Below are 16139 nucleotides of genomic sequence, written 5' to 3' on the forward strand. Positions count from 1 at the left end.
AATATGTTCTACCAATCAGTCGTTTGGTTTTTAATGATTAATATATGGCATATCCTATCAACACATCGAAACTGTACGAGTAGTATGCACCTGGAGCACTCGGCGGTAGTGTGAAAATATTAAGTATATGCAATAAAGTCGATCGATTTCAATTTGATTCATGAACATCTTCCACGATTTCATGTTAGATATGAAGATCTTGCATTTAGAAGTAGAATAAATCAACAAGTCCTCCCTTCACTCATTGATTTCATCAATGACTTTTGATATTGCAGGAGGATCATTATACTGATGATATCAATTGATATTACGAAACACGACATCTTCCCAATCCTTAGCAGTGATATCCTTGACTGAAAGATGTGTTTCAGTATCATCGTCCAAATCCATCTTATCCTCGATAGTCTACGTCATCGTCATATTTCTTGTTCTTAGCCTTGATTTTATAAAAAAAACTAGGAGAGCTAAAGCCCCAGCCATCCTCTTCCTCTTCGGGCTAGTTAGGATATTATTCATCCACATAAAATTTGTTGTCAAACTGAACCCTTATGTTTCCACTATGAATGTCAGAGGCTCTGGCTCTGTTCCTGTTTCTCCTACCATTGCTACTAAACTGTAGGGTTTGAAGCCTTTGGGAAGTACTGAAGCAAGCACTAGTTATCCGTTGATTCCTTGGAGAACAAGGGTAGGAGTGATTACAAATATGTTTTGTGCAGGATTTGAAATTTGAAAAAAATAGAAATGGGCATTTGATTAGTTACAACAGAAAGACACCGTAAAGCCCATGTTTAGACTGGCATGAGACACATAGTGGAACATGAATGCAATCTATATACGTATATCATAAATTGTGTCTTTGGGAGTGATTAGGGTAAAGCAGGAATAATCCTCTATATGATCAATTAAGCCACAATGAAGGCTATCCTTAACACACACATGCCTTCTACTGAGGATGGAAATTCGCTAGCCGTGCAAAAAAATTAGAAACCGAGACTGTCGGATAGGTTTCATTCCATTACCCAAATGGATTCAGTTATGATTGAACTTATCCATGGTTTTGGAAACATCCTCCTCCAAGGATCCAAAAAGGTATGATCCCAAAATATGAATTCCTTTGTATGGATATAGAAACGTTATCCCTAGACATGCTGGTTAAAGCAGTGAAAAAGAAAAAAAAAAAACAAATTTTAAACATATGGTTTCTATAAGAGGGATACTAAATTTTTGAAATGGCCTAGATTAATGAGATAAGGTCATTTTTTTATACTGTCACGGGCGTAGAAGCCTTCGCAACTTGGAAGCGGTGGATTTTAGGAGAAAAGTATGGCCAAACTGCAAAGTTATAGAACTTCTAGTCATACTGACAACGGAATTAAGAAAACACAGTTATGATAAGCACTTGCTACTACTGGTTACTTTAAAATCATCATCGCAATGGAAAAGCACCAGATTGTTGTTTCCATAATGAGAATGGTTGTTCCCTTTCGATTTACCAAATCACTCCCATTGAGGATTCAAAATCCTTCGTCTCCGTAAAGGAAATTTAGAGGAAAATGGTATCCTCACTTTACCGTGTCAACGTAATCTTTTGGGGATCAACAGATTCTGTTGAGAAAAGTGCAGAAGCACTCACGCAACCTTGATGATGAATGATCTTCATTCGGTGGGTTTGTAAGGACTATAAGGTTCTGTACATGAAATGTTTCAAGTTGTTGGTTGTGCTGACATGGTTTTAGAAATCCAGGTCAGCTGGAATGAAAAGCGAGCTTCGAAAGCACCTTCATACCGGTCTTCGCCCAATAAGGAATGTTGGAGGGTTGCATATAAAAGTTAGTAGTATTACACAATGAATCTTAATGAATGGGATTGAATTGGTGGCACCAACAAAATTCACTGGGGTGTGGTGAGATCATGAGATCCGAATGGGTCTAGATTGGAATAATGAAAGTAAGGTCTCAGTTAATAAATGACAGCTCCACGTAAGGTAATACCCTTCTTCGGATATTCAAAGTTGATTGAAAAAACTCGTTGTGAAATTTATAATACATATATTCTCCAAAATATTTTTTTTTTTTTTAAAATTGAGATGCTCACAAGTCGCGACTGAATACGAAAAGCCTTCCTTTTAATATTTCTTTCCATGTTTAAGTTTTTGGAATTTAAAGGTTTCATTGAGTAACACCATCTTCTTAATAATCTGGGACAAATGATCCATTATGTCAACCACTAGCCCTTGAGGTTGCGGACATGTCCACTAACCACATTCCCTTGTTGCGCCAAAATCAATGCATGCATGGGAATGAACAGCACCATCGGTCGTTTAGACAGCGAAGATCTCTGACAGCATGTGCCAAGTTAAATGTCGTTTTGGGGTGTTGTTCCTGAAGTTTTACCTTGCAAAACCTTCACCAAAATTCAGCGCTAGAGGGATACACCTTCTCAATATGCGCTCTCAAGTTCCTGAAAAGGGGAAAGGTAACATATAGACTATGCTCTAATCTCTGTAAGTGTTTTGGTTCTGATTGATTTTTGCTACAGTAAGGTTTCAAACCGGGTCAAAAACCTGGAAGATGAACAAAGGCATATATGTTCATGCTAGTTTCAAATATCACCGTTTTGTTTTCGGTAGGAGGAAATTTTGTTAAACTAGCTTTGAAATTAAAGAATTGTAAGAGTAAAAAAAACCAATGCTTGGTACATGGGAAGACCATGACGATTAGATATGGAAAACCATAACAATACATATTAATTTAAACCTTAATGAGAACCAACAACCAAAGTAAGCATGTGGCTCTTATTGCATCAAAGAGTAGAGTGAGTGATGAGAGGCATAGTAGGTAGTTGTTATTACTTGGGCCATGGAGCTATCCTACTCATGATAGCATCTCCATGGACCATTATGTATAAGCAGAAATAATTATATATATTTTTTATGAGATGAACGTATATGGATGGGTGAGACCTCTTTTGAATCTAAACTTGATCATCACTATGTTTAGTATGGAACATAGTATGCTTCTAAGAGATAACTAGATAAATATTTATGCATGAGAAAATAACTGCTCATGTGGAATTGCGTAGAAGAGTTAAATCCTTATGTATAATGATTTCCAAAGGAAATTTTCTACCTTCAATTCTAGTATATTTTATTGGGTTGATTTTTCATGTAAATCTCCAAATTAGTCATGCTTGAGCATGTGGAGATTGTGGTTTTGGAAGTGAAGGTAAAATACATGATAGCCACTAGATGTACATAAAAGAAAACTTGGGCAAAAATTGGTATTATGTTTTTAAATGAATTACGAGGAGGAATTAAAATGGTTTTGGTTAAACCTCTAACACAATTTCTGCCATTGGATCAAAATCCCAAATTCATGACATCCATAAGATGTACTGTTTGATGAGATATGTAGAAAACTATATTGGAATGAAATAAAATTACTTATTCCAATAGGTAAAATTTTAAATTTTAATTGGTGAATAAAATAAAAATGGTACAATTTCCGTGTAGATGCATGACTAAATAAAATCACCTAAGTAACTTGAAAGGAGGATTGTATAATAGAGAAAGTCGAGGATTTTATCATTATTTTATTGTTGTGTAATGATACATATACTCATGGATTGTCATTAATTGTTTCGTATGTGTTACCATAGTCTGGCTAAGTGGTCATTCAATTACACATGTTTTGAAGAGGATCATTCTTAATATCCATGCATAGTAATGAGTCATATGAATCTTCCATGTAAGCACTTCCTAATGAATTCTGGTATTGGTTCTGGATTCGTTAGTCAACATTATGATCTCTTAAATTTTGAAAGAAAGTAAAAGTCATTGTTCAACAATCATAAAGATGTTTGTTACCCAATGCCTATCAAGGGGGAGTATGACCTAATGATTATATTGGTAAAGCAGGGTGGAGTTGTTGTTGTTGTGTTGTGATAGACTGTATTTTTTGTTGCTTGTATGTTGAGCATAATGGTGTTGTGCAAGGATTGATAGTTTTGGACTTGTAGAATTAAGGTTGTACTGCTAAGCAATGCTTACAAATAGGCATATCATGTAAATATTTGGTTTTTTCCTCCATGTATGGGATTTGAGTTGCTTGAACTATACTAAAGTTATATATTTTTGTTAGCATACATGCATGGGCTGTTATGTGCCAAGGATAAATAGGAAAAACATGCATGAATAAATTATGATTATGTTAAGAGTCAGGATGGATAAGGAAACTGAAGGATATTAGTCCTTACTATCATGGAAAATCTAATAACTAAGTTGTTATAGCATGCCATGTGCCTTAGTGAGCAAATGACTTAAATTAATGATGTTAGATTTTGTTTAAAATCAATAACAAGTAATGCATATAGAAGGAAGATATGATTACTTTAGGGGCACACCTAAATATGTTGCCTTCATGTGTGAAATAATCACACCTTCTCATAAAAATGGACTATGATAAAACCAGAAAATAAATTTACCATGCTTATTAGGAATTATGTGGTAATTGATTCCAGTTAAAGATTAAACTATGGTCATCATGTTATAAAAATTATAAATGGTAAAATTGTTATATACCATGGCAAAGGTTTTCAGGAAATAGTGTTATGATGGTGAGAAAAGGTTATATTACAAGACTATATAACTGTACAAATTGTCATTCAAATTAATCCTTTGATTAATGCATCTACATACAATGCGATTTGTTAGTCGGTTGGAACAAAGTATGATTAAGGGGAAAGTTAACTTAAATAGATTTCCAGGACATATGCATCTTCGGATGGATATGCATAATGGAACCTATAAGTATCCTGGAGTACAAACCATAGTAATTTATGAAGTAGCACAAATTGTATGGACCACTGGGTCAATTAAATGCTATCTAAAATCTATTGAAATAGATTGATGTCATACACATTGAAATGCATAATTTGTACCAAGCAATTTTGGAAGGTTCTCTTATTGGATTGCATTGATAATGTGTCTCGACAACATAAGAAATGTTGCATAATTCAAACCGGAATTCATGAAAGGGATAGCTCATCTTTTCGTTAAGAGTGATTTAATGTTAAAGAGGAGCTAAAATGTAAGTACCCTGAGATCATAAACACTTACAACTAAAAGGGATGTAAGATTGAAAGTAGAAGAAACTTTCATGTATAACTACACTAAACTATGCATGGCCAACAAGTTGTCGAGGCATAAGAAGGGCAATAGTAAATCATATAAGATGAAATACTTAAGAATGAAGTATGATATGATAATTATTAAACTTCAAAAGCTATGAGTTAATAGTCTTCTTCAGAACATTAAGCATAAGTTATGATTAAGAGGAAAATATGCATGAATACAATACTATGCTACTGATATTGTGTTACAACCAAATGAAATCTGAACATGATCTTCTCTTAACATAAAACTTTCTTGGATGAACCATGTTCATGAAAATTCCTTATAAACTGAGCGCAATGTTCTATTCACTAGAAATAGATAAAGGAATGTTTGGCATGATACTAACATAGTGGAAAAACACGTGGATAAAATTTATGTCATGCATGTGTTGCCATGTGGATGGTATGATGGGCAGTAGCACAAATGGTACTATGTACAAGAAGTATATATGATATCCATATGACTACATGTGTTACATAATTGAAATATGATATGTATATCAATGTGTATAATACACCTTGTGTGCAGGTATGCACGAAGACATTGGATAGATGTTTGGAAGGACAACCGATTGGGTGGTTGCGCAAAAAAAGGAAAGTAAGAAGTGGTTCAAGGATAAGTAACCATGTTTAAGTTTGGCATACATACGATTATGAAGAATATATATGATGAATATATATATTGTTATGTGAACTAATATGCTATGACATTGTAGGCATATTGATGTGGAAAATATGCTAATAGATGTGTTGTATGCAAAGAAACTGCAAGAAGCAGGTGTTCAACAAAGAACACAAAGGCTTGGAAGAATGCTAGAAGCAAACATGAATTCTTTAGATAAAATGAAAAATGAGAAATAGTTTCTTTAGTAATATTAAGTAACAAATTATGATATGTATCATAGTTAAAATTATGCATCTATAAATTCTCACAAATGGTTTGAAAACAATGTTACAGGTAGCTATGAAAGGAGAACACTCCTTGAGATTGATGTAGCTATGGAAGAGGAGCACTCTTTGTGACCAATGTAGCTATGGAAGAGGAGCACTCTTGGTGACCAATGTAGCTATGGAAGAGGAGCACTCCTTGTGACCAATGTACATCAGAAAAATTGCATCAGATGGCAGAGCCATGAGAGTTGTTGATTTAGAAACCAACTACCTGTGAATGAGGACATGATGCAGTGATACACCGAGGACAATGTAAAATTTAAGGGGGGGAGTATGTAACACCCCTCCCTTGTGTGCTAAATTATTGTAAACCTAAGCTGAGTTAAAGCTAGGTGTGATATCCTCCTTTGTGTGTTAAATGATTGTAAACCTAAGTTGAGGAAAGCTAGGTGTGATACCCTCCTTTGTGGGTTAAAATATTCTAAACCTAAGCTGAGGAAAGCTAGGTGATATGTAATATGAAAAGAAAATGTGTTATTAAATAAATTAATAAAATAAATCACTTGGAGGGTGGAGCACCAAGAGAGAGGAGATTCTTGCCAAATCCCATTGAGGAATGGGATAGAGATGAATCTTTCATGATAAAGCTTCTAGATGTGATTCTAGATAAGCTTGGATGGATTGGAGATCAATCAGATGGATGGTCAATAAAGATCCATTGGACATAAAATATTTGCGGGAGATAAAGGCAAAATTTTATGAGGAAAAACCTCATGGGAGATAAAGATGAGATTTTCCGAAAAAGACCTAGGAAAATGGAAAAATCCATAAAAGCGGGACACCGCTAATGGAAACTAAATCATGAAAGAGGGTATTAAATACCCAGTGCATTGATCAATTGAGGACAATTGATCCTTGGCAAGAACTTTAGCTTGGGGGAATCAAAGGTGATTCATGGTTAGATGGTGGTGCTTCTCCTTCCAAGTGATGTTTTAGTTGGACTCACATGCGTGGAATGTTTGTATGTTAGTCTCTTACCCTTTATGTAATTATAGTATTTGGTTCAGTTATATAGATGTCGCGTTAATTGTTGGTATGGAAGAATTGCAGTTTATGCATATGGATTTTTAATGTATTTCATGTTAAAATCAGTAGAGGGATTAAGTCATGTGAATTTGATGTAGTATTGGATATGTTGCCCCGTTTTGGCTCATGTGTTAGTATGATGCTATTTGTATGCATGTGATTGATTTCATTCTTATACATAGGGATGAGTGAAATATCCAGTGAATCTAAAGGTGATCTTTGTTATGCTAGTAAAGAAACATCGAATGTAATTATTGTTATATGAAGTCTCTAGTTTAACATGGCAGATAGTGGTAGATGCATATGTTATAATGCATTTAATGGAATAGTTTATGATGATCCAATATCCTATTGCATGTGTACTTAATGAGACTAGATTAGCTTACTGCCTATTTCGTAAGAGTTACATTAGTAATCCTTTGCCTATGTCTGTAGAACTATGATCTTGATGCATGGCTAAGATAATTATGAATCCATTAATGCTTGTGTAGAATAACGAATAAATTTTATGGGTTGCATGCCAGGATCAATCCTTTTTCTAAAATTGTAAATTGAACTTAATGATAATCCTAAAAGTCCACCTCATGGATCCACATAGGTTGTGTTCAATGGTTAAGGCCATGAGTATTGTATATGATTTTTAGTGTTGATATCAGGGTAGTCTAAAAATCCTAATGTCCATGAGGGGATCTTAGCAGAAAACGGAAGAAAATTCCTAGAATAAGGGGTATAGGGGCTAAATTTTCGGGTATGCTCAGGAGGTTCATTACAGAAAACTAGAAAAAAATCTTAGAGGAACACCATAGTCTATTAACATAGAAGATATGATTATTGATTTCAATATCTTGATATTGACCACTCTCTTGCTATTTATTGATTGTTTAATTTTCTTGTATAGATTTACTTATGTAGCCTATTTGAAGTTATAAAATTTCTACCTACCTTGTTCCTAAGAGATTAAAGGTCATTTTTTCACCATCTAATTTCTTTATGCATCTAACAACAATTACTTTGTCCTATCCATGGATGAGGTCAACGTCATACAACTTGCGTTGATCAAAAGTTCCATACTAGGCACTTTTTTCATACATAAAAAGGTAGGCCTCCCCCTATTTAGTTGTATTCCATCCTGCCCCACACCCCACCACCACCAAAAAAAAACCATTTGCTATCTTTGTAAGTGTAAGAGCAATGTTGCCAAGTATAGTAAAAAAAACATGATTTAAAATTATTGATCAATGATGAGTAATTCCTAGTAATTTGTCCATAGTTTCTCATTAAAGGCTTTTTAAGCTTCTCAAGTTTTCTTGTTTTTCTGTAACTAACATACAATCAAAGAGCTATTGAGTAATTTTGAAGAGCTTTAACAATTGAAAGGTTGAATTAATGGTTGAAGTTGGTTGATGGTGTTAACCATGGTTAACGAGGTTAACAATGGTTGAAAAGGGTCGACAATTTTTGGTCAAGGCATAGCATGGTTGACCATAGTTTATCATGATTGATAGTGATTACCACGGCTGAATAAAGATTAAGAAGAAATATTATGGTTGACATTGGTTTACCATTGCTAACTATGGTTGACCATTTTTACATGGTTACAATAATGTTGACAATGGATGATGTTACATAAATGTGAATGTTAAGGTTACATTAATGTTATAAAAATGTTTACACTAATCGTTGAAATGGGTTGACAGGATTAACCATGGTTGAAGAAGTTGAGCATGGTCATAAAGGGTCGACCACTATTGGTCAAAGTAGACCATGGTTTACCTAATTTGACCATGATTGACAATGATTACCATGGTTGATCTTAGTTGAACATGACTAACACTGACTACCATAGTTCACCTTTTTTGACCATAACTGACAATAATTATCATGGTTGACCTTAGTTGAGCATGACTGACAATGGTTACCATGGTTGACCAATGGTTATGATGATTAACTATGGTTAGGCATGATGACCATGTTCACCATGGATTAATATGGTTTGACATTTTTGGCCATGGTTGACCATACTTTTCTATGATATATGGTTTCCCATATTGACAATGGTTGATCATGTTCAACCATAGAGGCCTTGGTTGACCATGTTTGACCATTTTAACCATGGTTGGCCATTACAAGTGAGTATAGCATGGGTTGTTGTATGTTGACTATGGTTGAATATAGATAACCTTAATCCCTCCACTCTTAATCTGCTTGAAAGAAGGTTCAATTATGATATTGCTCCACATAGAATCCTGATTGAGGAACTATTATTTTCCATTGAGTCCATCACTAATGGATTTCCATCTCATGAGGAGGATGAAATTAAATAGGAATGTGGAGGAATTTTAAAGAAATAAAAAAATCCCAAGCCTAACCTGTCTAAAGAGGAGTTCCTTGGTATTAAAGAGCTTAACAAAAACCCAAACATCTTGATCCTAAAAGTGGATAAAGGGAACACTATTCTTATAATTAAATTCTCTAATTATGAAGCAAAAATTCAAGAGCCCTGGTGACATTTTCTTACAAACCACTCCCTAAAAATCCTATTAATCATGTCACTAACTTCGTAACCCAAACTATAAATGCTCCATCCATCGATCCTCTTATTCAGAAGTGGTTCATCCCTTAGCATCTTGTTACCCCCAAAATCTATGTGCAACCAAATATCCATAAAAGGATATTACCTTAAGATCGATAGTGAGTGCTATTGGATCTCCCACTCATGCACTCTCTCAATTCCTAGCCACCAAACCTCAGCCCTTCACTGGATCATATAATTATTTTATTAAAGAATCCTCCCACTTCATCCAAAATTCCGAAAGAATTCATATTGACCCCAATGACATCATGGTCAACTTTGATGTCATCTCCCTATTTACCAATATCCCTATTATCAAAGCCTTAGAATCAATCTTCAAGTTGGTCGACAATGAAACCCTTAACCTTATTAAAATTTGACTATCCTCCACCTTCTTCTCCTACAATGGCCTTTTCTATGAACATGCATAGGGAATGACAATGGTATCCTCCCTTTCTCTAGTCATTGCAAATATCTTTATGGAACATTTCAAGTCTATGGACCTTAATTCCTAGAATTTGAAACCTAAATGTTGGTACAGGCTTGTTGATGACACATTTATAGTGTGGCATAATGCGATTCCCACGCTCCAGGATTTTCTCCATCACCTCAACAACCTTTCCCCGCCTTTGTTTTTGGATGTCCTTGTTTTTTGTCTATTTGATGGATCCCTTTCCTTACAAATTCATTGCAAGAAAACCCACACTGAATGATACCTCCATGTTAACTCTCATCATCACCTGATGCAAAAGACAATCGTCCTTAAAACCCTGTGCAATAAAGCTGTAATTTTTTTTATCCTCAATTTATAACCTTTGAGAGAACTCACCTAACCAAAGTCCTCATTAAGAATGGTTACTTTCCTTCCGAAATCAATAATGCCCTTGAATATTCCTTCTCTTCTCAACTCCCCAAAGAATCCCTTCCCACTCCCATGACTTTCCTTTCTCTTCCTTACGTAAAATGAACCAGTGATATAATCTATAAATTCTTAGCATAAAATAACATCAAAAATTTATTTAGACCCAACAAAAATTAAATAAGTTATTCATGTCTTCCAAGGATAGGCTTGATACAATTATTGGCCCTAGTGTCTACCAAATCCCATGCTCCTGTGGCAGTTCCTACATTGGCCAAACTGGTAGGTCCTTTAAAGGCTGCTTAAAGAAGCACATCACTGATAATGCCCACAATCATGTTTTAAAGTTATATATAAATAAAATTCCTTCAAGACGAAATAGCTTATCATCTTTGACCAAACTAAAATCCTTGCCCCTGCCCCTATCCAGTCTACCCGCCTCATTAGTGAAGGCTTGGATATTGAAGAGCACCCAAATAATTTCAATAAGGAAGATGGGTACAAGCTCAATGACTCATGGAAACCTATTATCCACCACCTTAGTCACTAACCTTACCTTTTTCCTCCTATTCTCTTTCCCCTTTTTGGTTTCCCCTCCTCCTCCTGCCTCCCTCTCCCCCTTTTTTACTTCTATCCTTATTTCATATCTTTGTTAGCTTAACCACCCCGTTGTTCCTTCATTTTTTGTTTTATTTCCTCTCCATGATCCTTTCCTTCATTTTTCCTCTCCTTCATCATTTTTATTCATGTAGTATTAACATGATTAACCTTTTATTTCTACCATTGCTATATTTATTATCAATTTACCCAATCCTAATTTTTCTTCTTTAAAAATAAAATTAAAACATAAATTTACCCAATTCTATTTTTTTTCTATATGACTAATTAAATATCATGTTGGAATTATGGTGTGGATGGATCCAACTAGCTTATGTTTGCATTGGTTCATGGTGATAGCTAGCTCATGTTGGCATTGATGCCAATCCTATGTAGTCTAGTTGATGTGTTAATGCCATTCATTGTAGCATTCTTGCGGTTAGTTGAGTTTACATTGAGATGGTCGTGTTGGCATTGATGCAAACTGTATGATGTCACACTCATGATGATCATATGATGACATTATGGTGTTCATGGAGGTAGAGGTTGCTGCTACAAGTGGATGATGCAAATCTTCATGTGATGGAGATGATGGCACACTTAATGAGTTGGCATAATAGGTCTTCATGCTTATGCTCATGGAGATGACTTGTTGTGGTGTGATGGCCTTATGTTGATGATGAAGATGTGATATAGTATGTATTGCAAGTCTTTTAGAGGTGTTGTAGCTTGTGCAAATGTTTGTTGGAGAGTGGAGGACTTGTTGGCACTCTTGCCAACCTTGTTTGTTGGCTTTCTTGGCCAACCTGGAAGTGACACTTGGGAGACTTGTTTGATCCACTTGTAGAGGTGTTACTGAGCTTAGCAGAGGCTTGGAGGTGAGCTTAGATGATAAAGAAGAGGATCCAACATGTGGCAGAGGCTCTGAGCTAAGGGCTTGTGGTTTTTCCTTATGCTCTACCCGAGTCACATGGAGATAGGATTATGCAAGTGACTGAAAGGTTCCAGATGTTAGGATATAGAACTGTGCATGTGATTAAAGGTATCCAATCGAGTTTAGCTAGTGTTGTGCATACAATTGAGGTTTTTCACAAAAAATTCTCTGCATTGCTCACGCAAACCAGATAAAAATTAGTATGGAAATTCCCAGATACTTCTAGAATAAGTTGTAAAGGTCGAGAATGGTTTGAAAAGGTCCTCCAATGATGTAAACACATTTAGTGCACAAGTAGTGATGTTAGTGGATTGATTTGGTCTAATTTGTGCACCTTTGATCCCAACCCAAAGGTCAATTACACCCTCCATGCTTTATATCCATCACTTTTGAGTTGAGTGATGGTCGATGGTGAGTGATAGTGGTTTAGAGAGGCTTGCGTTGTGTGAGTATGCTTCAGAGCCATAGTGAGCTTGATTGCTTTAATGTATGATCTCTAATGGCAACAATATGAGCAGATATATTTCCTGAAGCATAGTATTGATTCAGATCTCCATATTTCATATTAGTGATGAAGAGTGTTGTAGCAGAGTTTGGTATTGATGAAGAGATTGGTATAGATCCATATTAGTGACTCTCACATCTTTTTTAGAAATTGTTGATGCATTTGGCACATAGCCATGGTGTCTTATGTTTTTTATTGTATTATGCAGCATTCATATTTTGGTGTGAGGGTTTGTTATGAGTTTTGTTTTAGCTGATGGTGATATTATTTATTTTTTGTTGGATGGATTGTGGCCACTATTTTTCTAAAGTAGAGAGCATATTTGTGGTGTTATTTTTATTTGATGAGATTGTCTTGCTGTTAGAGATATTATTGCAAATTTGTATCAAGTTGAGTAGAAAGTCTTGGGATCTAGTTTGAAAATAGATGAAAGGAGGTCCACATAGAGTAGAGGAGCAATGACTTCATCGATGTGGAGCAGGGATTGCGAAGTTTCAGTGAAAGGAACAATTTCTCAATCTAATGTTAGTTGGATAGTCCAATCAAAGTTAGGCGAGGATCAATTGATCATGGTGGCTTTTAGTGGATAGTAGTCCATAGATTCGTGGAGAACATAGTCTTCTAAGCTGATCAGTAGAATCGAGTTTTCAGGCTAATGGGAGTCAGCTGATTGTATATGAGGTTGAGTCTCCACGCTGATGGGAGTCAACAAATCTATGTAAAAGATATATTTTGCTTAATAGAAGACTTAGAGCAATGCAACAACAATAAGGGTGGTTTTTTTCCCGGTGAAGGGTTTTCCACTACATATATTTTGTCTCATGTGTTGATGATTTCTTGTGTTCTTGTTCATGGTTATGCTGCTCATATGGTTTATTTGCTGCTTATAATTTATGCATAGATCCACAATGTTTAATGTGTTGCTGCTAATTAGTGTCTGTGATTCAGTAAAATAAATAAAATGTGAATTTTAGTAATAAGACACACTAATGATTCACCCCCAGTAGTGCTCAAAGGTTTCCAACATATTAGTCATAAGTCAAATTTACATTATTAAGTGAATATGGAGTCCTTAGTCCATATTCACTTAATAATGTAAATTGACTTATGACTAATAATGGAAATTAGTAAATAAATAAATAAATTATATATATATATATATATATATATATATATATATATATACTTTATTTTAGTTCATTTTAATAAATATATCTTATTTTAATTTCTTTAATATCATATTTTAATTTCTTTATTTTATTGTGGTCAAATTTTTAATAAATATACTAATTTAATTTAATATATTTAAATTGTGGTAAAAACCTTATTATTTATATTTTAAGACATTATTTTTATTCATTTTAAATTGTGGTTAAACTATTTTTAATAAATATAGCTTATTCTAATTTTTTTATTTTGTTTTAAATCGTGGTCAAATTTTTGTAAATTATGGTCAAATATTTTTATTTCCTAGAAATATGTTTTAATGGTCATTTTGACATTCATATCAATGGTCACTAGTTGATTCTTACTTTATAAATACCCTAACATTTTTTTTTTTGATGTACCATGCTTTCTTGAGACACTGATGATGGGTGGCAAGACCACTCAAAATATAGGACATCATTAAACTCACACAAAACATATATCTAGAAAGTTATATCAACATGACCATGGTTGAATATGGTTGACAATGGCTAACGAAGGTTGTGTGGTTGAGCATCAGTGACGATGAGTGGTAATGTTTGACCATGTTGGCAATGGCTGACAATGTATGACCATGGTTGATTTTGTTTAACCATGTTTGACCATAGTTGATGTGGCCAAATATGGTTGAGTATGGTCAACATGTGGTTGATTGTGGATGTACATGATTGATCAAGGTTATTAGTGTTTACAATAGATGACTATGGTGAACCATGATTGGCCATGATGCCTATGTTGACTATGGCTGAACATGTTCAACCATGTTTCCCATGGGTGGCCATTATTAAACATGTTAATCATGGAAACCATTATTAAAAATTGTTTGACCATATTTGAAGGGAATTGACCTCTACAACCCCTCCTTGCCTACTGGAAGCACCCTGACTTCTACTAGGTTGACCACTGTCGAATCTGTCCAAAGCTACTGCAAATAGAGAATACATACCAATATGACAAAAAGGATGGGAACTAAGGAATACATAACGCACATGAGAAAAGTAGGAACCTTGAGTGAAAATGTTAGTTTCACCCTTTTGATAGTAAAGAGAATTAGAGAAACCCCATAGTCAAACAATGTCGAAAATAAACCAATGTGAATTTGTTAGGAGTAGGGCTATGCGCGAGACTAGAGCTTGAAAACTAAGTAAAAAATGGAGAGCTATCCACCAACTTAAAAATCCTAGTAAGAACCAGAGAGAGGTGAAGTTCACCAAGAGCCTAAAGGCTCCAAGCTTGCTACACTTTTTGAGCGCTTTAACAAAGGAGTGAATGATTCATAATAGTAATAATGGGCCCCTGACGAAGGCCAACTAAAATCCCCGAACCTTAGAATAGAACCTAGATATAAATTGCAGTGTCCTAAGAAAGCTGGAACATTGTTGCTATAGTTCTTATCCATGTGGCACCTGTCACAGTGAGGAAAGATTTCCTTTAGACACAGGGGCTTCACTCAAAGAACCTCTGACATATCACGTGTGTTTGTGGCATACTAAACAATACCCTTAATTTGACTACATATTGGAAAATACCTCTAAAAATCACATTATTTAACCCCCTACCAATATAAACCCAATACACCTTCCTAATTAAAAAAAATACCTACTTTCACTAGATATTGTAGGTATCCATATTTTCATTAACATTTTTTATACCCCTTTATATTTTTTCATGACCTTTGATCTCCACTTTTTATACTTGTCAATATAAATCCTTTTTATCCCCTATTATATGCTCAATATATTATGTCATTTTTTTCTCAATATATATCCCCTAATATGAATGCACATGGAATAATATTTCTCCCCCAATAAAACCTCTCTGCATTTGGATATACTTTTCTAGTTTCCAAAGTATTCACAAGCTAAACCGAGAAAGCACACTAATTTCCAGCCTCAATGCCATAATCACTGTAACTCTCCATAAGAAGATCCCTCCTACTCATAATGGTAGTTAATGTCCTATCTTCATATCCCATGAAGATATCCCATGATCACCACCTTTGAAGGCCATACGATCCCTGTATCAGACCAAGAGTCTCACAATTCACTATGAAGTGAAGTGACCGAGGACAAGCTATGGATCTCGATATTAGATTTGGGTATATAACCACCCTATATACCTCTCATACTCAAACACGTGTTGGTTCTTGGTTGGTTCCCACCTAATGTAGAGGTATATATTTATATAAATTTTAAAAACATATTAAATTATTAATTAAAATAATATAAAATAATAATTAATTCCACAACTACTAAATGATTTTTACAACATAACATAATAAGAAATTTAAAACATCCAATCATATTAAAGTATTTTT

At 34.7% G+C, this 16139-nt stretch overlaps 1 pseudogene; it reads right to left on the reverse strand.

The window, feature by feature from the left end:
* Window positions 1-297: 297 nt before the first annotated feature.
* Window positions 298-788, reverse strand: LOC149214319 (uncharacterized; annotated as a pseudogene).
* Window positions 789-16139: the final 15351 nt, after the last annotated feature.

The sequence above is a fragment of the Pinus tabuliformis genome, chromosome 1_1 (assembly GCF_031772625.1).
Source record: "Pinus tabuliformis cultivar Carrire ecotype Pingquan chromosome 1_1, CPIR1, whole genome shotgun sequence".
NCBI classification, from domain to species: Eukaryota; Viridiplantae; Streptophyta; class Pinopsida; order Pinales; family Pinaceae; genus Pinus; species Pinus tabuliformis.